The following is a 27,657-nucleotide window of genomic DNA, read 5'->3' as shown; positions in this document are numbered from 1 at the left end:
ACGTCACCACAATCTCAGACCCCCCCATCGTCTTGGGCATGAGCTGGCTGGCGCGCCACGACCCCTCCATCAGTTGGCACCAGAGATGCATCACTTTTGGATCGGACTTTTGCCTGGAACATTGCATGCAGCACCAACCAGGGGAGGGGCCTCCGATAGCCACGGTGGCCACCATGCACGTCAAAGGGGGTGAGGCGATACCCAAGCCGTACTGGGACCTGCAGGAGGTCTTCAGCGAAGCGGAGTCCGACCACCTACCCCCACACAGGCCTTTTGACTGCCAGATCAACCTGGTGCCAGGGGCAACTATACCCCCAGCCAAGCTGTACGCCATGTCAGACCAGGAACTGGAGGATCTGCGCGCTTTCATCGACAAGAACCTCAAGCGGGGGTTCATCAGAGAAAGCAAGGCAGCAGGGGGCAGCCCAGTCTTCTGGGTGGACAAGAAAGACACGCAACAGCGCCGTCTTGTGGTGGATTTTAGACGGCTGAATTCAGTGACAGAGCCAGTGGCTTTCCCCATGCCCAGAGTGGACGATCTGTTGACAGCGGCACGCAGGGGCAAGATTTTCACCAAGCTAGACCTAAGAGGGGCGTACAACTTGATCAGGATCCGGGAGGGCGATGAATGGAAAACCACGATGTTCACGCCTCTGGGCTCTTTTGAATATCTGGTGATGCCCTTCGGGTTGCAAGGGGGCTCAGCATGCTTCCAGGCCTTCATGCACCACGTCCTGGGGTCCCTCCTCTTCAGGAAATGCTTGGTCTTCCTGGATGACATCCTTATCTATTCCGATGACCCAGTGCAGCATGTGAAAGATGTCAGGGAGGTGTTGCAGCGCCTGAAGGAGAACCACCTGTATGTGAAGCTGGAGAAGTGCAAGTTTCACACCAAAGAGGTGGACTTCCTGGGCTACAAGCTGTCAGACAAGGGGCTGGCGATGGACAAGGACAAGGTGCAGGCCATCCTGGACTGGCACAGCCCCAGGACGCGCAAAGATGCCCAACGCCTACTAGGCTTCGCCAACTTCTACAGGAAGTTCATCAAGAACTTCTCTCGCGTTACGGCTCCCATCACTGACTGCCTGAGAGGCAAGCAGAAGTTCAGGTGGACACCAGAGGCGCAAGCAGCGTTCGAAAGCCTCAAGAGGGTGTTCGCCTCAGACCAGAACCTGTTCCACGTGGTTCAGGACGCGCCCCTACGCGTGGAGACAGATGCTTCTGATAAAGCTGTGGGCGCCATTTTGTTGCAACTGGACGCCAACAGAGAGTGGAGACCCTGTGCCTTCTTCTCCAGGAAGTTGACCCAGCCAGAGCGAAACTACACGGTGTTTGATCGGGAACTTCTTGCGATCCACGCTGCGTTCCAGCACTGGAGACACTTCCTGGTGGGCGCCAAGCACCCCATCCAGGTGTGCACAGACCACAAGAACCTGGAGTTCTGGAGAACTGCCAGGGTGCTCAACCAGCGGCAGATACGGTGGGCAGAGTTCTTCTCGAACTTCAACTTCTCCATACACTACATCCCGGGAGAGCAGAATGTCAGGGCGGATGCCCTCTCCCGCAAGCCAGAGTACATGGAGGAGGAGGCGCCACCGGCACCCAGACACATTTTCCCCCCGTCAGCATGGTCCTGCGGAGCAGCAGTGGTGAGCGAGGCGGAACTCACAGCACTGACGGCAGCGGATGAATTTGCCAACCGCATCTTCAGAGAACTGAGGGGGGGGGAGCAGGCAAAAGACTTTGCAGAACGCAGGGGGCTGCTTTTCTACAAGGGTGCACTGTACCTGCCCACCACCCAGCTTAGACGTACGGTCCTCAAGCAGATGCACGACAACCCAACGGCGGGTCATTTTGGGAGGGACAAAACCACTCACCTAGTCATGAGACACTTCTGGTGGCCAGGGGTGCGGGAAGATGTTAGAGACTATGTACGGGGCTGTGACACCTGCCAGCGGGCAAAGGTGGTCAGAGCAGCGCCACCGGGATTGCTGGAGCCCTTAGCCACGCCACACAGGCCGTGGGAAGTGGTGTCCATGGACTTCATCACAGATCTGCCTTCTTCCAGGGGCAAGACCGCAGTGTTGGTGGTGGTGGACCTCATGTCCAAAATGGGCCACTTTATACCGTGTGCCAGGGCGGTCTCTGCAGAGGAGACAGCCAAACTGTTTGTGGATCACGTATTCAGACTGTATGGATTACCTTTAAGGGTTATTTCGGATCGTGGCCGCCAATTTGTTTCCAGGTTCTGGCGGCGGCTCATGAACCTCCTGCAGGTGGAGGTCAGCTTGTCGACGGCTAGACACCCGCAGACCAATGGACAGGCGGAGAGGGTCAACGCCATTCTGCAGCAGTACCTGAGATGCTACGTCAGCCAGCGGCAAACGGACTGGGTGGATCGCCTGCCACTGGCAGAATTTGCCTACAACAATGCGGTGCACGTCTCCACAGGGGTGTCGCCCTTTAAGGCCAATTACGGGCGCGACCTCAGATCTTTCCCAGAGAGGGAGAGGGAGGAGGAGGAGGAGGGCCCACAGGCTGAGGATTGGGCAGAGGAACTGGAGACGGTGCACCAGCAGCTTAGAGAACACTTGGAGAGAGCCAAGGAAGCGTACAAGAAGGGGGCAGATCGCCACAGGCGACCGGGGGAGGTCATTAGGGTGGGGGACAAAGTTTGGTTGTCCTCGGAGGGCCTTCCCATCAGAGGGAGGTGCAAAAAGCTGGCGCCCAGAAGGTTGGGCCCCTTCACGGTCACGCAACAGGTCAACCCGGTGGCATACAGGCTGGCACTGCCAGAGGACATGAGGGTGCACCCAGTGTTTCATAGATCGCTGCTGTCGCCGTACAGGGAAAGCAGCAGGCTCCGAGGCAGCGAACAAACCCCTGAGGGAGGGGGGGAGAGAGAAGGCAGGGAGCAACTCAATGAGGCCACGGCCATCCTGGACTCAAGGAGGGGGGTGGGGGGCCTGGAGTACCTCATGGCATGGGAGGATGCTCCACCGTCCCAGAATGAATGGGTCCCAGCCACTCAGATACAGGAGGAATTCCTGGTAGAAGAATTTCACGCCCTCTTTCCCCATAGACCCAAGCCCTGGCACATGGAAAGGGAGGGGGAGGGGGAGGAAGCACGGGAGAGCAGTTCACCATGGCGCTGGGAAGCGGAGTTTGAGGAACCAGAGGATGAGGTATGGGTGTCACCGAGATCCACCCAGTCAGAGGAAGGAGCAGATTGGCAGAACATTTTTACCCCTACCAGCTCTGACGCCACGGACTTTTTGGGATTCCCGTCCTCCCAGGCGGAAGGGGGGGGCTCGCAGGACTGGGGGGAGGTGTTCACACCAACGGGCTCGGAAAGCACTGAGTTCTTAGGCTTCCAGTCGTCACCGACACCTGGGGGGGGACCTGGGGAGGGGTGAAGGAGAGCTTGGGAGGGGGGTGGATGTGAGGGACAGGGGATATCGCGAAGTCCCTCCCCTCCTGAGTTCAAGCCCATCCCCGAGCACAGGGGAAAGCAGAGAGAGTTCCGATTCCAATGGGGAAGCAGGAAGTCGTGTCCGAGGCTCAGGCAAGGTAGAGGAGCCAGGGTCCCAGGTGGGACAGGAAGGGGCGAATAGGGGGGGGAGACCCATCCCCCCAACTCCGGAATTACGCAGAAAGAGGAGGGGAAAGAGGATGGGTCTGCCAAAGCTTTTGTGTTGGAGAAAGACGCGCCAAAAGCCATTCGGAGGTTCTGGAACCGACTGACCACATCACTCTGTGTAAATAGCAATGACTTCAGCACTGTAAATACGCAGCACCAATAAAAGAATAAAATGCAGAGCTGCGTAGCGTCGTTACTCTGAAGTAGCCCACTCCGGCCACTGTGACAGTAACCCTCAGCAGCTTTGAGGGTTTTTAATAGGCAGCATGTGGACAATGTCCATGATGTCACTAAGAGCAAGTAGCACTCTCACCCTCAGCAATTTATTACAGTATAATTCATATCTATCCAGTTCTTCCTGTAGAAATCTCAGAGAACCTTACATAGGCTCACAGATGTTTTCCACTACGGAACTGTTCACATCTATTTAGCTTTCCCACTGTTAGAATTAGGTGCTCTCAGATAAAACTCTGCACTTTTCTTCAGCACATTCATGTTTCCCTTAGGTATTAAGATGAACAGGGCAGAAACTGATAGCAACCAGGTCTAATAAGTTTAGTAGTGAAACAGAGGCCTTGCCCACACGAGGTGCATGCACCACTTCAGACATAGGAATGTAGAAAGCTGCCTTATAATTGAACTACTGAATGTGATTATAATGTCCAACACCAAGAAGAAGGTCGACCAGGCCTGTGTGTCGAGCACACTGCTTTATGGAAGTCAGTCGTGAGTAGGTTACAACTGCCAGGAGTGACACCTCAATGCCTTCCATAATGCTCTGCAACAAGAAGATTTCGGCCATCACATGGCAGGTCAGTGTCAAACAAAGAAGTGCTCTCCCAAGTCCACATTCCCAGCATGTCTGCCCTCCTGTCTTAGTGACGTCTATGCTGACTTGGTCATGTCCACAGAAAAGAAGATGACATCTGTTGGAAGGGCGTTCCACAAGGTGGGTGCCACTACCGAGAAGGCCCTCTGTCTGGTTCCCTGTAAACTCACTTCTCGCAATGAGGGAGTGGATACGCTCCTTCAGGTATACAGGACCGAGACCATTTAGGGCTTTAAAGGTCAACACCAACACTTTGAATTGTGCTCGGAAACGTATTAGGCAGGATCCCCAAGGACATGCTCTATGGGGAGCGGGCTTCAGGCACCAGGCCCATTGTCAGACCCTCTAAGCCAGGGGTCAGCAACCTTTTTCAGGCGTGGGCCAGTCCACCATCCCTCAGACCATGTGGTGGGCTGGACTTTTTTTGGGGGGGGGGGAATGAACAATTTCCTATGCCCACAAACAACCCAGAGATGCATTTTAAATAAAAGGACACATTCTACTCATGTAAAAACACACTGATTCCTGGACTGTCCACGGGCCGCATTGAGAAGGCGATTGGGCCGCATCCGGCCCACGGGCCTTAGGTTGCCTACCCCTGCTCTAAGCGTTACAAAGATGTCTGCAGATATTACAAAAAGGCTGGCAACACCAACCCTGCCATGTGGGAATCCCTTGCAGGCGACTGTAGTGTTTGGAGACAGACAGGTCAGGTATCCACAGCAATGTCCAGAGGAGGAATGACCACTGGGAGGAGCACAGAGATAAGAAACACCCATGGTGCATCTGCAGCAGCACAACTGGACGCTTTCATCTGCCCCGGCTGCAACAAATCATGTCTCTACAGTCACAACCTTCCAATTGTTAGGCTTCGCCCCCAAAGGCATACTCCTCCACTGTCTCCTGAGACAGATGGATGCCAACAATGACTGAACAACGATTGAGCTCAGGAATCTCTGCCTTGCCTGCCAGTAACTCTTCAGGTGTCAGACAGGGGTCTGGCGTTTTGGAGTACATTGTCAGGAATATGCTGATAACACACACCTCTGCTTTACCTCCTTTATCCACTGCAGGTGAAGCAGTAGATGTACCTGACTATTGCCTTGCCTCGGTAATGGACTGGATGAGAGCCAACAAACTGAAGCTCAATCCAAATAAGACTGAGGCACTGCTAGTAGGTGGTTCCCCACATCAAATGGGGTTGCACTTCTGGATCCACTGCTGTTGCTTAAGGCTCAAGTGGCTCTTGTGGGGCTGAGTGTCCACCATTAGCTTTGGTTGGTGTCCCAGCTGCACCCCTATCTGGACAGAAACAGCCTAACGTCTGTCATCTATGTTCTAGTAACTTCTAGGTTAGACTACTGCAATGCACTAAACATGGGGCTGCCTCTGAAGGTGGTTCAGAAACTTCAGCTGGCGAAGAATTTGGCTGCCAGGTGGCTCAACGGGGCAAGAAAGGTTTGAGCATTGTACGCCAGTCCTGGCCTGATTGCAACTGGCTGCAAATTACTGTAGTTTCTGGACCCATTTCAAATGGATGGTTTTCACTTATAAAGCCTTAAACTGCTCAGGACTGCAATACCTCAAGGACCGCCTCCCCTCATATGAACCAACCCAGACCCTGCGATCATCATCTGTGTCTCTCTTCTTTGTGTGCCTCCTCTATGAGAGTCCTGCAGGGTAACAACACAAGAAGGGCCTTTTCCGCAGTGGCTCCCCCTTGTGGAATGCTCTCCCCAGGAGGCTCACCTGGCACCTTTGTGACATATCTTTAGGCACCAGGCAAAACATTCCTCTAATCCCAAGCCTTTGGCTAATTAAACTGTGTGTGGGGTTATTGCTTTTGTTTGTTACTATGTTAGGTATTTCTGTATTTTCATGCTGTAAACTGCCCTGTGGTCTTTGGATGAAGGGCAGTATAGAAATTTAATAAAAACAAACAAATAAAATAAAATAATGAGGACAGGGACTTGTTTGTAGTAAACTGTAAGCCATTCTGGGAGCCTTTCAGGTGGAAGGATGAAAATATATCTACTGTATTCTCCTTTCTAGCATGCCTTCACTAGTGATACATTCTAGTCCAAAAAGTCCTTCATAGAATCATACTTGTGACAACACCCAGATTCTCTTGTCAGAGAAGGAAGCAGGTCGTGGTGGTGAGAATCATGTCAAGTCAGGGGCAGAATATCTTCATTCCTATTGGATTGTTCTGACTAAGCTAGAAAGACTGGAAATTTAATTAGCCCAAATTAATAGGTATGTTGAGTGAGTGATATTTAGCCAAGATACAGCCGATGTATTTTTGCTAAAGCTACAGCTATTTAAGAGAACAGCTTACACTGCATGACATTATCTGGCCAGTTCGTACACACATACAAACACAAACACACACATTTTAACCCATAGCATCTTAATAAGTTATCTCTACATTATCCAGCCTGGATATTGGTAATGTTTTTCAGCTTCTGAACCAAGTGCACTAAAATTGCATTTTAAGATATATTAAAAACAAAAAGCAGGCAGGGAATCACTGAGCAAAGAAAAGAAAAGAAATTAAGATCCAATAAGTGTTCAGGTGAACAAAAATGGGGGTGGGTGGGTAGAAATTGGGTGTGTCTTGCAGAGAATTCTCACCCCCTCTCCTTATCGTGAAATGCCCTTCTGCCCATTTAATCCACTTGCATATATTTTCTTTTTCCTTCTTCTTCTTTAAAAAGCCCAGTACTTCAGCTCTTAAAACTAAGCTTTACAGACACAATGTCCCTTTCTTTAATGAAATTACCATTTATTTCAAAGCCACTATCTCCCATCTCCTCGTGGTGCCCCATGATAGCTCATCATTCACTGGACTTCACTTTTGTGATGAATGAGAACCAGCAACACATGCTTTCCAACAGCTCTATTTAAACGAGCTCCACAGTTGAAACAAATCATTCCAACAGCAGTTCTGAATTATGCATGCAACCATTCAGAAGCTAAAGGCAGAATATTCTTCAAGGTTCACAGTGTTTAAGATCTTCAGACAGAAATTACTCAAGGCGATGTAAGCTCTCATTATTGCCAAGTCAAAGTTCTACCAAGGCATGGTGAGCGTGTGTGTGTTCTGCAAGAAATGTTAAGAACTATAGATGGCCAGGGATCACTGAAACACTCAAATCCTTGTGGTGGGGTACAGTGCTCAGAGATCATTGCTGTTCCTTAACTTTTCATAAGCAGCACATATGGGGACACACAAATGAGGTTCTGCTTGTCATCAATACTGGTCCACACCTCACCTGCTCCTGAACCCAAACTCTATTTTGTCCTCTCTTTTTTGTTGTTGCACAGATCCGGTAGTTTTATTATAAATCTTTTACAACAGAATTGATTCTCTAGAATGCATTATAGGATCTGTCACTCCTAGCTTGGTGGTTTTCCGAATTTCTACCTTGAGTGCACTTGATTTTTACACTGATTCAGATGCTGTAGAACCTGCATAGTTCTACAGCATCTGAACTACAGATAGATGCATGACATGCAAAGTAAGATATGTCAAGCCTTTATTTGTTGTAATTGTAATTATTTGTCGTTAGGCGGGTCAATTATAAATGGAATGTAATTAATGAAATGTAATAGTGATGTTTATTTTTGTATTATTGTAACTATTTTATTTTATTACTGTGGACTTTCCAAAAGAAAGCATTTGCAAAAATTAAAAGAAAAAATAATAAGTTGCATTCCTGAAATAAATGCACTTTTCGATGATATTCTAATTTTCTGAGTTTCATGTGTACACTCTAGGAGACTGAGGCAGGCAAGGGCTCACAGCCTAGCTCACTAGCTGGCCAGATGGGGCTTGCTAACTCTGGGAGGAAGTGTGTGATTCTTCAGCTGGAGTACCACCACAGGTGCTACTGAGGTGGCCCACAGGTTAGAGCAGGCATCCCCAAAATGGGCCCTACAGATGTTTTGGGACTACAATTCCCATCATCCCTGACCACTGGTCCTGTTAGCTAGGGATGGGAGTTGTAGTCCCAAAACATCTGGAGGGCCGAGTTTGGGGATGCCTGGGTTAGAGGCTTGCAGTTCTAAAATAAGAGCTTCTCTCAAGGTTGCCTCCTCTGGAAGAAATCGCAACTGGCAGAGGTCCTAGTGGAGACAGAGGTCCTAGTGTTTCCCATCAGAAGACAAAGCGGTAAACGGGTCCCTATCCCCAGGAACAAGAAAGTACACAGGGGGCAAAATAGAGACCGGAGGGATAGGGAGGGTGAGGAAGAGGCTCACACTCCCCACTCTGCAAGTAAATTATGCCCAAATGTGTGACCAATTCCACCAGCAAACAAAATCACACAGGATTAACCCTCCTCACTCTAAGTAGACAAACACTGTGTTAATGGACAGAAAGCCAAGTGCATTGGAATAAAACAAGTCCAGATTCAGTGTTTTTTCCTAGAAACCAGGGACTGTATTTAATCTTGAGTGCAAAATTGTACTTGTATTTCACAGGCAAAATATTTGCTGGAGAAGAAGCATTCAGAAGGCTCAAAGAGAAGCCTCTCTTGATGGCCAGGATCCAGCTTGCTTGTTCAAAGCTCCAGCATACGATGGGAGGCCCAGAGGGGTGGAAATAGACAGCAGGCACAGTGCAGCCAAGGATGTGAATATTCCGATATTACAAAAATAAGTCTTAACATTTTTTATTTGCTGGCAGCTTTATAATCCGGCCTTCTCTCTCTCAAGCACTCAAAGCAGATAACAACACAGAAGGTGAAAATGCAAAGGGTGGGGGTGGGGAAGGGATAGTGTGTGACTATTGTGCAAAGCTCTTGATTTGAGTACACACATAGAATCATAGAGTTGGAAGAGACCACAAGGGCCATCCAGTCCAATCCCCTGCCAAGCAGGAAACACCATCAAAGCATTCTTGACATACGCCTGTCAAGCCTCTGCTTAAAAACCTCCAAAGAAGGAGACTCCACACAAAAAATTATAATAGGAAATAATTTTAGGTATTACAGTAATAGAAAAAATATGGAAATAACAAACATTACAGAACAATGCTTTTATAAAACATGAGCACTGACAGGGTCAAGCAGAGTTGTTGGCTCATTTGACAATGGGCAGACCTATAAGAGTAATTTAGATATTAGTACTATTTAGTTTTGTACATTACCATTACATTTCACATACCTTCAGAGGGGTACCCTGCAGTAGTGTGGTGAAAAGTAACTTACTTAAATGTTATCCAGCAACAGCCATTCCACCAGGCTGGCGCAGAAGGCGAAAAGGAAGCAGCTCCAGGAGCTGAGAGATCAGCAATGTCCGGCTCCTCCTCTACTTGAGCAGTTTCCATTCCAGGTGGTCGTTTCAAGAACCCAGTTACAAAGATCTTGTGCCCAAATCTGCTTTTCTCCTTCTCCCTGCCCCAATCCCTTTCCCCTTTTTTTGTTGAGCATCGCTAAGAATATCTTTGTGTTTCTCCAATCTTTACTAGCGCCAGTCTATTCACTTACTTATTTATATTTTTATATGCACATTTCTATGTCACCCTTCTAGTGCCTATGCAGTACACAGAGTGGCTTACAACTACCGGTATTTAATATCACAATTGCATGAAATAAAAAAATGTGGTAATAAAATACCATACTGAAGTATTGTATGTGTCACCCTCCAGCATGCTGTCTTTGTTAATTTTGTTATGCATACCCTATTCAAATTCAGGCCTTGCACTTCTGCAATTAAGGGTAGAATACATTTTCTGCATGTCTTCATTTACTGACTGGATTGCTTGAGTGTTCTGGGATAGTAGACACAAGAGAGTCTTTTAACCGTTCATTGGGTGTATGAGGGGCCTGGATGACAGTAATCCCTTTCCAAAAAAAGTGTTATTTATTGTACTCATAAGCAGCAAGAGAAAAAGTTGTGGAAGGGACTGTTTCCAAGCTGGATCTTCCCTGTTCACACTGCTGGAAGCAGACACCCAACACCAAGCGTGTAGTTAGTCCCCACATGTCATTGTAGATTTGACGTATAGTCTGGCCAGCAAAGAACAAAAACAAATAGTGATACGGGTCTCAGCAGATGTCATAAGGAAGAAGAAAAGTAGGATGGAAGACCTAGTCACTTTTCTCTTCATAGCTATCCTTAGATTCCACTATTGCCTCCATATGCAAACAATCATCATCGCCCTTCTCAACAGCTGTGTTAACACATAATGCTAAGCCAGCTCATAGCTTGGTGCAAGCTACCAAGGAGGTGAAGGGGCTCTCTCCTTCTTAACCATGATCTGCAGCCAAGGCTACAAATCATGGTTTAGTAGGAGAGACCATAATCACAATCCCTGGTTTGGATAACATGTTAAACCAGACTTTGGTTCAGCTACCATGCCACGTTGAGCTAAAAGGATCAGGGACTTGCAAAGTGGATGTGAGCTGCTCTCCGGGAGCCAACACATTTCATGAACCTGTTAAGCCAGCGTTTCTCAAACTTGGGTCCCCAGCTGTTGTTGGACTACAACTTCCATCATCCCTGACCACTGGGATGTTTGAGAAACACTGGGTTAAGCCATAGTTTGGCTTATTGAGTCATGTCAGCCAGGCAACAATCATGAAAGACTTATGAGTTGTCTCTTTGCAGACTTCATTTAACAGCTCTTCATTTTTCAAGAGGCAGCTGGTAGAATATAAAATCATTACAGAAACCAGAGTTAGTGGGGGTGAGGGGAATCAAATATGTGTTTCTCTCACTTCTTTTAATACATAGTTTGTGTGCTATGGTGCTTCTAATTCACAAAAAGAGGAGTGTGGAAGGGAAGGGGGGGCAGGAATTCCAAGAGATCCATTAAGCTACAATAAAAAGGTGTGATTGTGTGTGCATGTCCCTAGACAAAGTACAGAGCTTCATATTCCCAAATAAAAGTCAGGATAATAAATACCCACCATCCCACAGAGTATGCACATGTGTGTAGTAACAGAAGCATTATGGATGAATTAGGCTTATGATTTCCAATTACGTATAGTAGCAACACCCAGACACCCTAGAGGACTGTGAAAACATAAAATGAAGCAAATACTTGCCTCCAAGGACCACACCGTCCGCTTTTTGGAGACTGGAAATTCCTGAAACAGAAGTTACTGTTTCATCTGGCATATACTAGTTACCAGCTAAAAAGGCCACTTTTTCAAATATAGCACATAAGCAAAATTCTGCTTCCAGACTGTGGGACGCAAAGGAGCGCATAACAACAGCAGGAAAGTCTTGCTCGTTCTTCTTTACTCCTTGCAAAAAAAAAAAATTCAAAGCAGCAGAAACTATTTATTAAGAAATGACACAAAAGAATTGCTTAAAAGTAAGGAATAAGGACCTAGAGAAGAGCACATATGGCTTCTTTGCAATATGGATCCCCTTCATAGATATCCAATTATAAAGTCCTACCCTATTAAGCCCATAGCTGCCAAGTTCTCCCTTTTTTTAAGGGAAATTCCATTATGCTGAATAGGCTTCCTCGCGAGAAAAGGGAAAGCTTGGCAGCTATGATTAAGCCACCAAGACATACACGAAATCAAAAGGGGAGCTTTTGCAATACATCTCAGGTGATGCTCAAGAGAACACTTGCAAGTCTCCCACATGTACCCAAAACATCTGAACTGCACTTGTGACTTCCATCATTGCTTTAAGAAGCACTACGTGAAAAGCTCCAATCATAGCAGAGAAATTGTGTGTTAGAAAATAGGCCTGTAATTCACAGGTCAGGTGAAGAACAATATAGCCACACAGCCAAGGATTATACGATATATTCAATATTGCACTAAACTGTTTTAGTGAAGGCTACAATTTCCACATCAATTTGTCTACCCCAACCCCAAGTGTCAGCCACAAACCCCTCCGTGAAGAGTATTGTGGGGCATGTTAGAACATTGTAGCCTTCACAAATTCACATGTGCTTTTAAGAAGGGAAGGCGTGACTGTGAGCAGAGTCATGCTGCACAGCACCCCCCAGATATCATGCAGATCAGCCCCCCCCCCGCCACCCACATTTACAGCACAAAAGTCCGTATGGAAGTCTACACAGACGTACATAGAACTGCTTCCACAGGAATTCCAGCAACCCCCTCTCACATTGCCCACCATGCTCCATGCTCCTTCTTCCTCCTGCACTAAGTAGCTTACAGCCAGCAAGGTTTGAATCCTGCTTCTACTTGCAGCATGGTTCGTGGGCTTAGATTAGCATATAGAGCAGGCATCCCCAAACTTCGCCCCCCCCCCGATGTTTTGGCCTGCAACTCCCATGATCCCTAGCTAACAGGACCAGTGGTCGGGGAAGATGGGAATTGTAGTCCAAAACATCTGGAGGGCCGAAGTTTGGGGATGCCTGATATAGAGGAAGAGATCAGCCTTGACAGTTCCTTGCAGCTCCTTACAGGGAGCTTTCCCCTGGGGCTAACAGCAGGGTAAAAGGTAAAGGTAAAGGGACCCCTGACCATTAGGTCCAGTCATGACCGACTCTGGGGTTGTGCGCTCATCTCACATTATTTGCCAAGGGAGCCGGCGTATAGCTTCCAGGTCATGTGGCCAGCATGACAAAGCCGCTTCTGGCAAACCAGAGCAGCACATGGAAACGCCGTTTACCTTCCCGCTGTAGCGGTTCCTATTTATCTACTTGCATTTTTGACGTGCTTTCGAACTGCTAGGTTGGCAGGAGCTGGGACCGAGCAACGGGAGCTCACCCCGTCACAGGGATTCGAACCGCTGACCTTCTGATCAGCAAGCCCTAGGGAAGCAGGAGCAATTCTTGCCAGGACCATGGCAGAAGTGTAAAACCTCTCTTTCCCATTCACACACACTTATCATTAATCAAGGGGTGTGTGGAACTTAATATGGTTCCTAATATCACGTTTAGCGTCATGTATAGTTTGGCTCGCAGTAGACCGTAAAGACTTACATATTTTGTTTTGCCTGAAAAGATTTATGTGCAATGTGCACATTGAATCTGTTTTATTTCCAATGAACTCAACACATGCATTTTAAATACTCACATTGAAAGAACATGCCAGTTTTGCAAGTGTGGATGTCCTCAAACTCTGGTTTTATGCAATGTCTCGATGGATGATGAGTCTGCCAGCTTCCTTCAGTATGCTAGCAAAGTGAAGTTGCTTTTACCAGCTCTAGCTCTCGTGTATAAGAACCAAAATGCACAAATCCACCCCCCCCCCCGAGTTATATAGTTTGGCCTCACTATATATTGGTCATCACCATGAATGATAAAATCAGCAAAGCAGTTCAGAAAACTTGTATGAACGAAGTCTGAGATTCAGACACAAGGTTGCTTAACAAAGTCGTTTCCAAACTGTGCATCTTTTAAACACAACGTATTTATGCAATACTTCTATTGATAGGGGGCAGCCATTTTTAAAATGAACAAAAAACAAGAAGTGCTATTCCCTCAAAAGGAGGCTGACAAATGCAACTTTACACGATTTATTGTTGAGGCCTTGACTCCTTCAACATGGTCGTTTTCAGAGTTTAGTAAAATCTGCTGCATCAGTACTTCAAGTACAATTGGATCATTATTTCTCAATACGGCAGAATCATCTGCCCTCAAGAGCAGGTTGGCCTGTTGTGCTGCTCTGTGGACCAGTATTGTGATCTTGTCTCCTTCCAATGAAGAGGCAGGCCTAGCTCAGCCAACTGATGCAGAACTAAGGTTGGGGTAGACATGCTTTTCCAAGAGTGTGCCTCAGCTATCATAAGTTTTGAACTGCTGGCTCAACTGGGGAAAAACCAAAACATATGCCAGTTTCCACATTTGTTAAACACAATGGCTTGTATTCAGCACGGTGCTAAGCCTCCCATCCGCACAAAGATTTATTGAGCGATATCCAACTCCCTCATCTTGCCAACACAAGATTTACACTTGCAAAATGGGATACTCTCCCCTCACTCTGCTCCTCTCCCCTTAAATTTGTTCTGGGGTTTTCCCCAAGACTCTGGATAATTTTTGGGGAGGGACCAGGGCATATCTGGTTGGGGAGAGGAGGGGCTGTGTGTTAGACAAACCAGCCATGTTTGTTTGGTCAGAATGCCTGCCCCAGTCACATATTATTATTATTATTATTATTATTATTATTATTATTATTATTATTACTATTATTCTTTGGCGATCACTCGTAGCCGAGTAAGATTGTCTTCCATAAACACGGTTCTAACTATGAGTCCGTAAGTGACTGTGGAGGCCAATTCTGGACCCACACAACCTTCCACAGTGGGGACATTGGTTCCCAGGCGGGAGTTGATCACAGTGTGGATTTGCCAAGTGTGCCTTCCTCTTAGCATGTTTCTCCCTTGCGCCCTGAGTTCGAGTGTCTTCAAAGTCCATGACACCTATGGAAAAGGTGTGCTCGCAAAATGAGTTTGACCAAACTGCAGGAGGCAGTGGAAGACAGGAGTGCCTGGCATGCTCTGGTCCATGGGGTCACAAAGAGTCGGACACGACTAAATGACTACACAACAACAAAAGGCTGCATTGATTTCTGAAGACATTCTTGGGCCATTTGTTTCCCCCTCCCCAGTGTTGCTTAGACCATTTGGGTTATGGTTCTGTTTCAGAGTACCTGGGAGTTTAGCAGGGGTGATGCCAGGCAAGAGATTTTGAATCCAGCAGGTACTGTAGTCCCTCTACATTAAAGTAGACCACTGAATCCTTCTCATCTTGCCCTGTATGACAAATAAACTGGTGATGGCAAGAGGAAGAGAAATCGGATGTGCTGTCTTACTTTACTGGGTTTACATAGTCTTTCATAGTCAGTGGATCTAAAAAAAAAGAGTGGCCAGATACCTCAAAAACATACTGATAGTGAACAAACAACACCCCTCTTCTCATCTACAGCATAAGAAACCAAATCAGATTGGCCTTCCTGCAGGCCATTAACCGAGTCTATAAAATAGCCCCCAATGCCCCTGTTTCATTATCATTATTCTAATCATGCTTGTGGTATGGCAAAAATCCAACCAAACCATTAGAAAAGCCAGCCAGACAAGCATGTGTGCGTACAGGCACACATATACCACATCACACAAGGAGCTAGCTTTCTTCTAAGAAAATGTCTTCTAAAATAATAATAATTCTCCAGCACAATACAGTAGTCTTATTAGTTTTCAGGGCACTTTACGAAAGGACAGATGCAGCAACATTATAAAGGCACAGTGATTTTCCTAGACCAGCTACTGCTACTACTGGATCCATTGCAAAGGCAGGGAACATCATCCAGATCTCCAGTCATAGAGAACCGATTCCCAGAAATGTTTTTGAGTACAGTACTGATATGTGAGCAGATATGGAGGGCCATTTTATTGTGAACATCACCAGATCGGACTTGTTTTCAGAGAGGTCTCCACAGCCCCCCTAACCTCATCAGAGGAGGGCCTTCTCGGTGGTGGTGCCTGCCCTGTGGAACGCCCTCCCATCAGATGTCAAGGAGAAAAACAGCTACCAGATTTTTAGAAGACATCTGAAGGCAGCCCTGTTTAGGGAGGCTTTTAATGTTTAATTATTTTATTTCATTTTTCTGTTGTAAGCCGCCCAGAGTGGCTGGGGAAACCCAGCCAGATGGGCGGGGTATAAATAATATATTATTATTATTATTATTATTGTTGTTGTTGTTGTTGTTGTTGTTTTTGTTGTTGTTGTTGTTATTATTATTATCTTTGCAGACTTCACATGGCATCAAACACATTCAGAGTCTGACTGGAAATAGGTAGAAATGCCCTCAAAAAGGAAATAACTTTTTGACAGCTCTAGCCTGAGGCTATTAAAGGAGGTTCCATTGAAAGGAGAATGCCATGCTATTTAATAAATTATGCTCACTCTTGTCAGCACACACACAAGCTTTTCTCATCACAACCTGAACAGCAACACCCACTCCTTGTCCACAGCAGGTACTACAGTAATCAGTTTGGCATCCAAAGTTGAACCCTTAAAGGAAGCAACAACAGAGGCCAACAGAAGCAAACAAGCAATCCGTGAGGAATGACTGGCTAAACTAGAAATGTGAGGATTCCAGCACACATGTGCAAGTGATTCATCATTTGAGATGGGAGTAAGTACAACTTTGATGCCTGTATAAAATTTACAATATGTAATTCTAACTAGCAGGTATAACCCACCACACACAACACAATTACTATGGCAACCAGAAGTTTTTGTGCTCCTGAACCACAACCAAGATGCATTGCCTGAAGTCCTTACAGCAACCTAATTCTGAATTGCAGTTGGCCATATTTTGACAGCGCTGCTCTTCCTGCAAATACGATTCCTTACCCACTGTCAGCACATATTTTTTTTGTAGATGTTCAGGGAATGGAAAAAGGCATGAACCTCTGAAGAGGGGTGTTAAATAGTAAGTAGACGACACATCGATTCTTCAAAGCAGCTCTTTATTTGGAAGCTGGAACAGAACTGAACTGACTCCTGAGCTGGCCTGCTTTTATAGACGGCTGACTCAAACAATGTATCAAACCTAATTCAAAGTTCCCTCCTAAAGTTCCCTCCTAAAACAACAGCCAAGGACCTGAGGAAAAACTATATACAGTGGTGCCTCGCTAGACGAAATTAATTTGTTCCACGGGTCAATTTGGGTAACGAATTCGTCTAGCGAGTCCCAGTTTCCCATAGGAATGCATTGAAACTTAATCAATGCGTTCCTATGGGCTCTGGGCGACTGGCGGCGGCATGCGACGGGGCTTCGGAGAAGGTCTCCGAAGCCCCGTCCAATGCCAGCTGTGTGTGAGGCAGCAGCGGGGAGAAGCTCTCTTCTCCTGGCCGCCGCCTTGCCTGCCTTCCCCGGCATGGGGCGTGGTGAGAGGCAGTGGCGGGAGAAGAGCTTCTCCTGCCGCCGCCTCCCGCCTGCCTTCCCCGGCATAGGGCACAGCTTTGGAGACCTCCGAAGCTGTGCCCCATGCCGGCTGTGCGCGGTGAGAGGCGGCGGCGGGGGAAGACCTTTGCCTTCTTCCCGTGCTAGTGTTCCACTGGTCTCTGCCGGTTGCCCCTCACTGCTCACGGCAACCGGCAGAGACCAGCGGAACACAAAGGGGAACCAGCTGCAGCGAGGAAAGAAGGCAAAGGAAGATCAGCTGAGAGGCACCGCTCAGCTGATCTTCCTTTGCCTTCTTCCCTTGATACAGCTGGTTCCCCTTTCGCTAGGCAAATGCCCCTTTCGCTAGGTTTTGTGATCGGAGGTTTTTATGGCCACGCTTCGCAAGACGAAGCGGTGGCCATAGAAAACCTCGTTGTCTTGAGAGGCAACCTCCGATGGCAAAACCTATTCATTAAGCGAAAAATTTGTCGTACAGGGCATTCGTCCAGCGAGGCACCACTGTACAGTACACCAGTACATAACAAGGGGCTTAGCTTCCCAATCCCAGCCGCTTCCAAAAACAAAAGTTTGGGATTGATTACAAAGAGAAGCCATAGCAATCTGACTTTTACTCTGTTTTAAGAGTTATGTGCTGCTGGAGATATATAGAGGGACCTGGGCAGTGCTAGGGAGAAGTGCCAGGCAATACTGTGGATAATGTGGAATTTATTTGTTTACCTCTAAAAACCCTATCTGCCTTTCAGGGATTGTTTCTAAATAGCACTCAAGCCTTTCTTAGCTTTATACTGGAGCCACAAACATGATAGCAAACGTTTGCTCTAATTCAAATCAGTCTCACTTAATAAGTAGCAAACCACAACGTTCTGATTTTTTAAAAAAATAAAATAAAATCTTTTTCTTAGCATGGTAAACAAAGAATGGTTAGGTTGGGGAGGAGAAACTGTCAACACCTCCCCCTCCTGAACTGAAAGCACGAAATAAAAGAGTACACATCCACTACAAAACTTGGACTGTGCCACACCCCAAACAGCTCTCCCTCTGAAATGTCAACATGGACGATACTATTAATTTTCCAACTTTGTGACCTTTACTTTTGCATGCATCACCAATCCAGTAATAGGAAGAGTTTCTCTCTCCTGCAAGTTTTGTAGGCCTCATCCAGTCAGAGCTCACTTAAAACAAGCACCATGAGCCTCCACAGCAAACCTCTTTGTGAACTCTGCCTGATCCGGACCACAAAACCCAGCCCATTTTATCCCTTCCCCCTGCACCCAACTTTGCAGCACTGCACCCCACCCTTAGCCAAGTCCTCTTCACCAGCACTGCCCACCGACCAGGGTGAATTTGATTTAAATCAAATCGATTTAAATCACGATTTAAATCACTAGTCAGTAAGACTTGATTTAAATCTTTCTTTCTTTTTTACAGAAAGGCATTCCTGCTGGTATAATCTTAATATTTGCAACCAGATGAAGGTTTCATTTTTGGAATAATAAATATTTAGAGTACGGTAGTTTTTACAGTTATAACAAAAATTACTGATTTGGTTATACTATTAGAAATACATAGGCAGGTAATTATGAAATTATTGTGAGGTTTAATAAGTTAACTTTGTATTTGGACAACTTTTCTGCTGTACTTTATTGGAAGGAGAAAAATAATCATTTCCCTAATAACAATTTAAACAATTTATTTAACTAAAACAATAACATTACAGCATATGTATCCATGTTTGTTAACTGATGTGGTTAAACATTAAAAAAACAAAAGCAAAACTGATTTTCAGCACACATGAAAAACAAATCCTTATTTTCCTGATGGCCTTTGGACTATAATGTGCACTCTTGCTGGGCATAGCATGAAGAGCCATGCTAAAGGTTAAAATATCCCCCTTTGTGCTGGCTGGCTGTCCCACAAAGGGTGCGAACATCGCCACTGCCATTTGCAAGATTATGTGCTTGCTCCTTGCCCAGCTCATGAAAGACGCCTGAGTAAGGCACGTCTTTTAGCTCACGTGAGAGTGCAGGACCAAAAGAACGGACATTCCGGGATCCAATCAAAAGCTGAGAGGGCTTCTGCAATTCTGGGACGTCCCAGTCAAATGATGGCAGTTGCAGGGTATGTCATCCTGTATCAGATAGTCAATTAGAACCTATTCAAAATTACTGCAGTTACAACTCAGGACAAAGACTACAACAGCAAAGAGAACAGCCCAAATTTGTATTAGTTTATATTCATAAAATATAAGTAAACTGGTAATGCCAGCCTAATTTTCTTAGTGCTTCCCAAGTAGGACTTATTGAGCAAGTGTTTCTGAAGCAAGGCAAGAGCACAGGATTGATATTAGAGAAATCTTTAATGTCCACTCACTTCATAAAACATAACACAACTCAACGGATCATTTTCACTTGGTTGAGGGGAAGGAAACACAGAAGGCAACATACTCTCCTTCCTCACATTCAAGATGTTTGATAAACAACAAATTAGGGCAAAAAAAGCAGTACCACAGTGAGGTAAATCTAGCTGGATCCTAGACAAAATTTCCCAACTATGACAACAAGTAATCTAGGAAGGTTCTGGAATGTTTCCCCCTGACCACTAGACACAAATTGTTGGGATGCTTAAGCTACCCTACTGGTAGACATCACACCTAATAAACTAGTGGATGATCCACTGGATATCTTCCCATTTTGAGTCTTCACAAAACCCTTCTGCCCTCCGTATAACGAAAGAGAATAAAACCCGTTTTCTTAGCTTTTGCATTCTAAAGGGAATAGCCTTTCCATGTAAACACGTCATTTTAAAAAAGTGAATCCACATTTAAATGACAAAATTATCTAGGTTGAAAGGCTGTCAGTTTTAAAAACTACTTTAGTTCAAGTTGGGTAGATAGATTTTAATAAGAATAAGAATAAGAATAAGAATAATACTTTGTCACTGTACCACTTGTTTACAGTGAGATTAAACAAGCCCCACATCCCCCCCCCAATCTCTCAATCCTTGTTTCACTCTGTGTGCTGTCGTACGACCACCAACCCCGAACGTCAGCTGCAATGTTGCTGTCTTTCATTCAGCAGCCTCACGGCCCATAGATAACTCTTTATAAAGAAGGAACATATTTTGATACTCCTATTAAAAATCCACTATTTGTCATAAATTTAGTAGGGAGTGGGGAGACTCTGGTCTATTCACACATTTTCATCTAACTGTTTCAAAATCTGTTCCTTCTCATACCATCCTGTACACTTTTTTTTTTAAGTACAGTACCGGTAAGTGCTTTTAAAGGCTGCATTTTGCTAAAGCTTGAATTCTACTTTGGTCACCTGTGCTGAAACTAGTTCCTCACTAACAAAGTCAAGCTTCTCCAGAATCCTAAAACATAAGATTTTTGTTTACTGCATAAACTATTTGGCAGTATCATGAGCCAGAGCGCCCCTAAAGGCAACCAAGACAGTTTAATTAATGTTAATTACTAAACATCCCCGTCAGTGACACAAACATCCCCGTCAGTGACACAAAGCATAGCTATGACACTCAGTCACACAAGCCAACGGAAACATGGTGAAACAAACAGAATAATTGCTTGTCATTCCAAAAGCTTCAGATACGAGTTTCAGGAGATTTCATTTAAAAGATGCGAATACACGGTAGTAGAGCTCAAAACCACTTAGCAGGGCAGGTTGCCTTCTTGATAATCTGTAGAAGAACCGCTTTCTGCCAAGACAAGAAGCAGCTCAGTAGTGTGAGCATTTTGGATAATACTATCTTCTAACAGCATCAGACCAAAGTTTGATCTATCAACCTTGCTTAGATGTTTGATTCAATTCCCACAAAAATCAGTGATAAAAATCTCCGTGTTAAATAACAGGCTTACAGGAATATAATTAATCAAAATTCCTTCAAGCTAATTTCAATGTGAGAATATATATATATATATATATATATATATATATATATATATGCAAGAAAGACGGAATGATACACAATTAACATTCCTCCAGACCTAGGAAGGGAAACAAAACTTATTGCATCACCACACAAATATCTTCCAGCACTATTGTACTGAGTCATACCACTGGTTCGTCTAGCTTAATAATAGATGAACAAAAAACCAATACAGAACCAGGGTTGAGATCAAAGTAAATGATCAGGAAAATAAAAAAAAATGTATGTTACAAAATATAGCATAAATAGATGCAATCTCTTCATTATGCAAGAAAAACAACAACATTAGGAAGAATCTAACATACCAGGTAATTGTTTATCATAAGACAATGTTCCTTACGTTGTGCCACCATGTTGAGCTACCAACACCCGTCAATTATCCAGCTCAGTTTTGCCTAAACCAGGCATGGGGAAGAGGATCTTTCCAGTGGGCTGGATCCTGAGCTCCCCCACCCCCCTGGGCCATTTTGAAAGTGCACTCCTAATTCTTTCCTTCCTTCCCTCGCAACCTGGTTTGAACACAAGCCTGGCTGCAAAGGAAGGTCCCTGCCAAAGTGGGGTCCCCAAGAGCAGCCATTCCCAGCTGGGTTGGCAAACATCAGCTGAACCTGCAAATCCCATTTTGGCAGAATTGGCTGAACTGGCAAGCTCCAGAATGCAGCCCATCCCATCTGGCTTACTACATTGTGAAGTAAGTGAATTAATACATATTACCATCCAAAAATGGGAAGGTGGGTGCTACGGTCTTTAAACCTGTATCTAAAATTATGTAACTGTACCACTGGCTGGGAGGGGAACAGGAACTAGCGGAAGTTGGCAACACGCCACCCACTTGCACAACGGGGGGAAAATGTATTGTGCAAGGGGCTTCGAGACTAGAGCCATTGATTCTTATCTGGTCCATCACACGAAAAATAAAAAGATCTAGTCACAACTCTGGTGAGCAAGATGGAGATTGGGCAAGCATTCAGGGTAGCACAATTTCTCCTTGGTATGCCATTCTGGACATTTACATCATGCCTGAACATGATTCAGGCATCATCTGGGAACCATCTATAACAGTGGTTCCCAACTAGCTAATTACCGAGGACCCCCTATTTTTCAAAAGCTAAGCCACAGACCCCCTACTTTTGAAATGTTTGATAACTCTACGGCAGTTGCCTCTGCAAAGCAATATTTGAACAAAATACGGGGTAGCTCCTAATAAGTGATGGATTTTAGGTATTATTATTATTATTATTATTATTATTATTATTATTACTATTTTAAAAAACAGACTAGGGCTGAGAGATATTTGGTTTTCAATACAGTATTGTGTTATATCAGCAGCTAACCATCGCAATATTCTGATATATCACGATGGCTGAAATTGGAGATCAGGCATGGGGATGAGGGAAGGAGAAGCCACAGAGATCTGGTGGGTGGGGAGAGGAGAGGAAGTGGAGTCACCTCCACTGCGGGATTTGAGTGGGAGGTAATGGGGGTGGGGGGTGCATTAAGCTGCCATCAGTGGGGCTGCCAGCGAAGATGCACATTAGGGGCGCCAACATTGGGATGGGGGACCCCCTGGGTGCATTCCGTGGATCCCCAGGGGTCCCCTGACCCCCCTAATTGGGAACCACTGATCTATATCCATCAGTGAATGGAGAAAGGTAATTCTAATAGGTCCACCAACTTGCAAGGGCAGCAACAACCCACCTTCACTGGACTGTGCCTGTGATCTATTTGTAGGTGAGCGAACAACACCCACCCAACCAAAGAGCACCATTTTCCTACCCAGTACATAACACCAAATCCAAAGCAAGTCTTTTTTTATAAGGAAAATATTTTAGAGGATTTGCTTAAAAGCCAGGGAAGTCTTACATATTTAGTTTCACGACCGAAGAGCCCAAATCATCGATCTCAAAATAGAACTAGTGGAGTTTGCAACAAAATGTTGCAGTGTAGAATGCTCCTTCTCAGGGTACTTCATTTCCCATTTCTCCTGGTTTTTCCATTTCACTCTTGACCTCTTTCAATCAACCACCATTTTAAGTCCACTGAGCATGCTCAGTTCTCAATGGGCTGACTCCCCCCCCCCACACTTTTAGGGTCTTTTAAAATGTATTTCTGCAAACTGTAGAGTTTCCCCAAGCCAGCTGATACCTGCTTCTTCTGCATGGATGGTGTTGTTTTGGCTACATAATCAATGACACTCGCTTCTGAAGATCACAAATAGGAGGAATATTTAAAAGTGCACTTCCAAATGCTGTAATAATTGACAGCACTGAGTATTAGGGTTGCCACCTATGCTCTGGCAAAATACAGGACAGGATAGGGGTCGTTGGTGGACGATTTCTTTTTTTCATCTGGTGCTGAAGTGACTTCAAAGCAACCCATTGCAATCTATTGCTGCCTAACAGGATGGCCCCTCTGGAATTTGTCACACATGCACGTCCGCCTGCATGCACACAAATTTGTAAACATGTCTGTGCTTAAATACAGACCTTTCGCACACCCTTTTCAAGCACATGCACTTGGCAGAGAGAAGACCTGAAACACGGGACAAAACTGTATCAATACAGGAGATTGCATTTTACATTGAAATACGGAACAATCCCGTATTATACAGGACAGGTGGCAACTCTACGTGAACATTAAGGAAATCATACATTACGTTGGGTTGGGGGAAGCACAGCAAAATTGTGACTGGTTAAAACAGGGGCAAAGCATTTTCACTCTTACTAAACTCCTGAGAGACATCTAATCACACAATACTTGCAATTAAGGCTAAATCACAGGAACATTAGATACTTTCTGCAAGGGCTATGCAGGAAGGAGAAAGCATCTATCTGTGCTGTGCACACATCTGATAAATACAACTGCATAGCTTTCCTCCTCACTCAGAATGATCACAGTGAGTGAACTCATGATGTAGAGATACCCCTGTTCTTCTTGGCTTTGACTCCTGCAAAGCAAACAGCCAATGCATTGCTTCCTCTGGCAACACGTTCAAAACATTCACATTAACTCTTTTTTAAGGAGGAATACAGACTCCTGTTCCTTCTCTACTACGCTCTCAGGGTCATTAATGAAATAGTTTTCAGCATTCTCAGATCTGGGACACACTTTTAGCCTAAACATGCATTTGGAGATCCATTTCTTTCTCTCTTTTTAACCATATATTTGCAGGGTGGTTGTACTGCTATTGTAACCTACCAGTTTGACCAACGAACTAAAGCATATTAAGGATCAATGGTGCATTCCTTAAACGGAAGTCACTGCTTACCTGAAACTGGTCTAAATCAAAAGACCGATAGCATTGGGTGGGTAGGTAAAGCTGAAGGTTCACGGCATAATGACCGAGGCATTGCGAAAGCAATACAGTGACCCGAAAAAGGCAAGGGATGCTCAATAGCTTTTATATAAAGACTGAATAATAATACTGAAATAATATTTAAAACTGGTGATGCAGAGTCACAGACACATAGAATGCCTCCAAAAATGAGCTAAGTTAGAAAAGCATCACACACATGCCACCACAGTGCAAACCCAGCTTCACACCACAACTTGCTCAATGGAAAATGACTACAGTGTCATTGTTAATACCACTGCCAGAAGAACAGCCATGTATGTTTCTCTAGCCAACATCCTTGGCTTTAGGGCATTAGTGAAACTTTCTGAATCTTTTGAACGTAAAGAATAAAGGAGCTGAGGATAGTAGTTTAGTAAATGCAGCACAAAGGAGATGCTTGCAGCAGCAGACCATAAGGCCCATGAAGTCCAACATCCTGCTTCCTACAGCAGCCCGCCAGGTGCTTTTTGGGAGGCTGCAAGCAGGCAATAGCCTCCCCCCCCCAACCCAGTGCTCCTTAGCAACTGGTGTTCACTAGCACAACTGCTTCTGAAACTGGAGTTTCCATATACCTGTCATGGCAAATATCCACCCAAGAAAATGCACAATAAAACAGCTCTAAAGATGCATTCACCTAGGGAAGAAATTTAGTGCATAACCTCTTTTCTGCCAACTGAAAGCTATCTGTTTTCATTCTGGAGCAACACTGAGGTGACCAGAAGCATTTTACATAGTCAAAAGAATGCACTATTATTGTAAACTTTGCTCAAGCATCTGAACACAAGAACAATCCCAGCATATCTACATTTTGAAACTGAATGGAGCACAAAAAGTACATTCAACCAACGAGGGTTGAAAAGGGCCTAGCAAATAAAACAAAGTATATGTGGTACGGTGTTTTTATATACTGGTATATATTTAAATCAGGACCTATGAGCCTGAGAAATAAGAGGGACAGGCATGTACAGAGTGCACCTCCTTTGCCAATGAGGAATGTCTGTATTTAATAAAACAATTCCATGGTGCTCTCAGTCCATGCTGCTTTGTTGCTACAAATTGTATACAGGTGCAAAGTTTACTTTTTAAACAATTATTTTCTAAAAATGTCAAAAGAATAATACTAACACCCCTCTTTCCCTACCCACCGAATGATGGTGATTGATGCTTACTAAATGTTGATTACATATTGCTATTTCCTGACTTTATTTCATATACATTCCCAAGAATTTGGCTTTGGGGGTCAGTGACACCTTTCTAAGCTCAGAAGTCTGAGGAGCCCTGATTCAGGTGCATCTATCATTTCACACCACCAGACAGTTATCAATTCCTAGTATTATATAATGTATAATAGAAGGTAGAGGACTAGGAGAAGTCTTGTTAGTCAAAAGAAAGAAGAAGAAAAAACAGGTTTAACTTTTAGAGCAGTTGGCACAAACCTAGAATAAAGTTAGCCATTAAAATGCACAAAAACTGCTTAATTCCTGCTACCCAGTCTGTCACTTCCCTCCCCTTTCCATTTTACATAGTGCAATGAACAAACCGAGAACATTATGCTCTTGAGCAAATGTGGTGGTGTTTTTTTAATAAAAAAAAACATTTCGTACTCACCCTTTCCAGAAGAATTCAGCAATCCAGGCTCATAAGGGAGAAAAAGAGGGGGAGCAACTAAAAAGGGGGGGCTGGGGAGGGGGGGACAAACACGAAAAAAGACACGAGGAAGACAAACAAGAGTCTCTCAAAGGAAGAGGAAGAAAAGGGAGAGGGGGGCGTATGACCCGAAGAGTGGGAAGGGGCGACCCAGGCTGGCGAGGAGCGAAAGGCATGCGCCCCCCGCCCCCCCAGGTGCTGAAGGGGCTTTTTTTAATTTTTATTTTCTTGGTCTATCCCATCACTTTTCAACGGAGCCCTCTGCCCGTCAGGACCTCCTAGCCAGGGAGGGAAGTTGGCACTGCAGGGGTAGAGGAGGAGGTGACACTGTAGCGATTGCAACCAGCTAGCCATGTATCAGCAGCGAGGGAGAGAGGGAGGAGGAGGGAGGAGGAAGAGGAAAGAGGAGGCGGCGGAGGAGGAGGCGACGCCAGAGAGAACGGGAGCAGGCAGCTCGCGGCGCGCGCGGGGAGGAGGGCTGGGGGAACCCGGAGCAGGAGGAGCCCCGGCCCGCCGCCGCCGCCGCCGCCACCACCACCACCACCACCTCAGCGCCCCCGCGCGCGAGGCATGTCTGGGGAGGAGGCAGGCGCAGCCCCGGGGGCGAAGAGAGACTTCTGAGGCCAGGCACCCAGGCGGCGTTGGTGGAGCAAGAAGCCCCCCGGGGAGCCTATGCCCGAGCCAGCGAGCACGGACTGCCAGGGCGTGCTGCCAAGCGCCAGGGCGCAGGGGCTGGGCAAGCAAGTCTTGGGTGCCTGGTTCCTCAGCGGAGTCTCCTGGGCGCGTAGCAGCTGGTTCGACGGGGAGAAGCTGAGGAAAGAGAAGGGGCGTGTGTGTGAGAGAGAGAGACTGTGAGGGAGAGTGGGGGGAGCCTTGCCCCCCTCTCTGTTTCTTCCCCTCCCTCACACCCCCAGTCTGGCCAATGCCGTGTGGGGAATTGCTTGATAGGCAAGGAGTGACCGGCCAATAGGGGTGTAAGGAGGGGAGGCCGAGGAGGGAGGCTGGTCAGGCTTTGCCCCGCTCTCTAAGAGAGGCGTCATAGAACCATGGGATGGGGCGGAGTTGGAATGCACCCGGGGTCATCTAGTCCATCCCCCTGCAATGCAGGAATCTCAACTAAGGTATCCATTGGCAAATGGTCCTCCAACCTTTGTTTCAAAGCCTTCCCAGAAGGAGAGTCCTGCACGGCTTCTCAGGGGAGTCCGTCCCAATGCTGAGCAACTCTTACTGCCGGACTGTTGCATTGGAGCTGCTGGGTGAAGGAGAGAGGAGAAGCACTGTATTGAAATGGTCCTCCCCCTCCTGAGGGGGTGGGCACAGGAAAAGAGGGGCAAGTGGCACCTGAGGGCTGAGCCAGCCCCATGCATGCCCACTTACTTACCTGTAAGCCCACCATGAGGCCAGGTGATGT

The 27,657-nt window shown here is 45.9% G+C and overlaps 1 protein-coding gene across 4 annotated transcripts in view; it reads right to left on the bottom strand.

The window, feature by feature from the left end:
• The window catches only part of SERTAD2 (SERTA domain containing 2), a 124,676-nt gene extending 97,570 nt beyond the window's left edge, over positions 1 to 27,106 (bottom strand). For all 4 annotated transcript variants that reach the window (XM_088667145.1, XM_088667146.1, XM_088667151.1 and 1 more), the window contains exon 1: positions 26,208 to 27,106. The gene's annotated coding sequence lies outside the window, so the exon portion shown is untranslated. The remainder of the gene's footprint in view (positions 1 to 26,207) is intronic.
• Between the last annotated feature and the right edge of the window lie 551 nt (positions 27,107 to 27,657).

This window comes from Zootoca vivipara, chromosome 3 (assembly GCF_965207765.1).
Source record: "Zootoca vivipara chromosome 3, rZooViv2.hap1.1, whole genome shotgun sequence".
NCBI classification, from domain to species: domain Eukaryota; kingdom Metazoa; phylum Chordata; class Lepidosauria; order Squamata; family Lacertidae; genus Zootoca; species Zootoca vivipara.
Note: the sequence above shows the minus strand (reverse complement) of the source record. Positions and strands in the feature narration are given on the sequence as shown.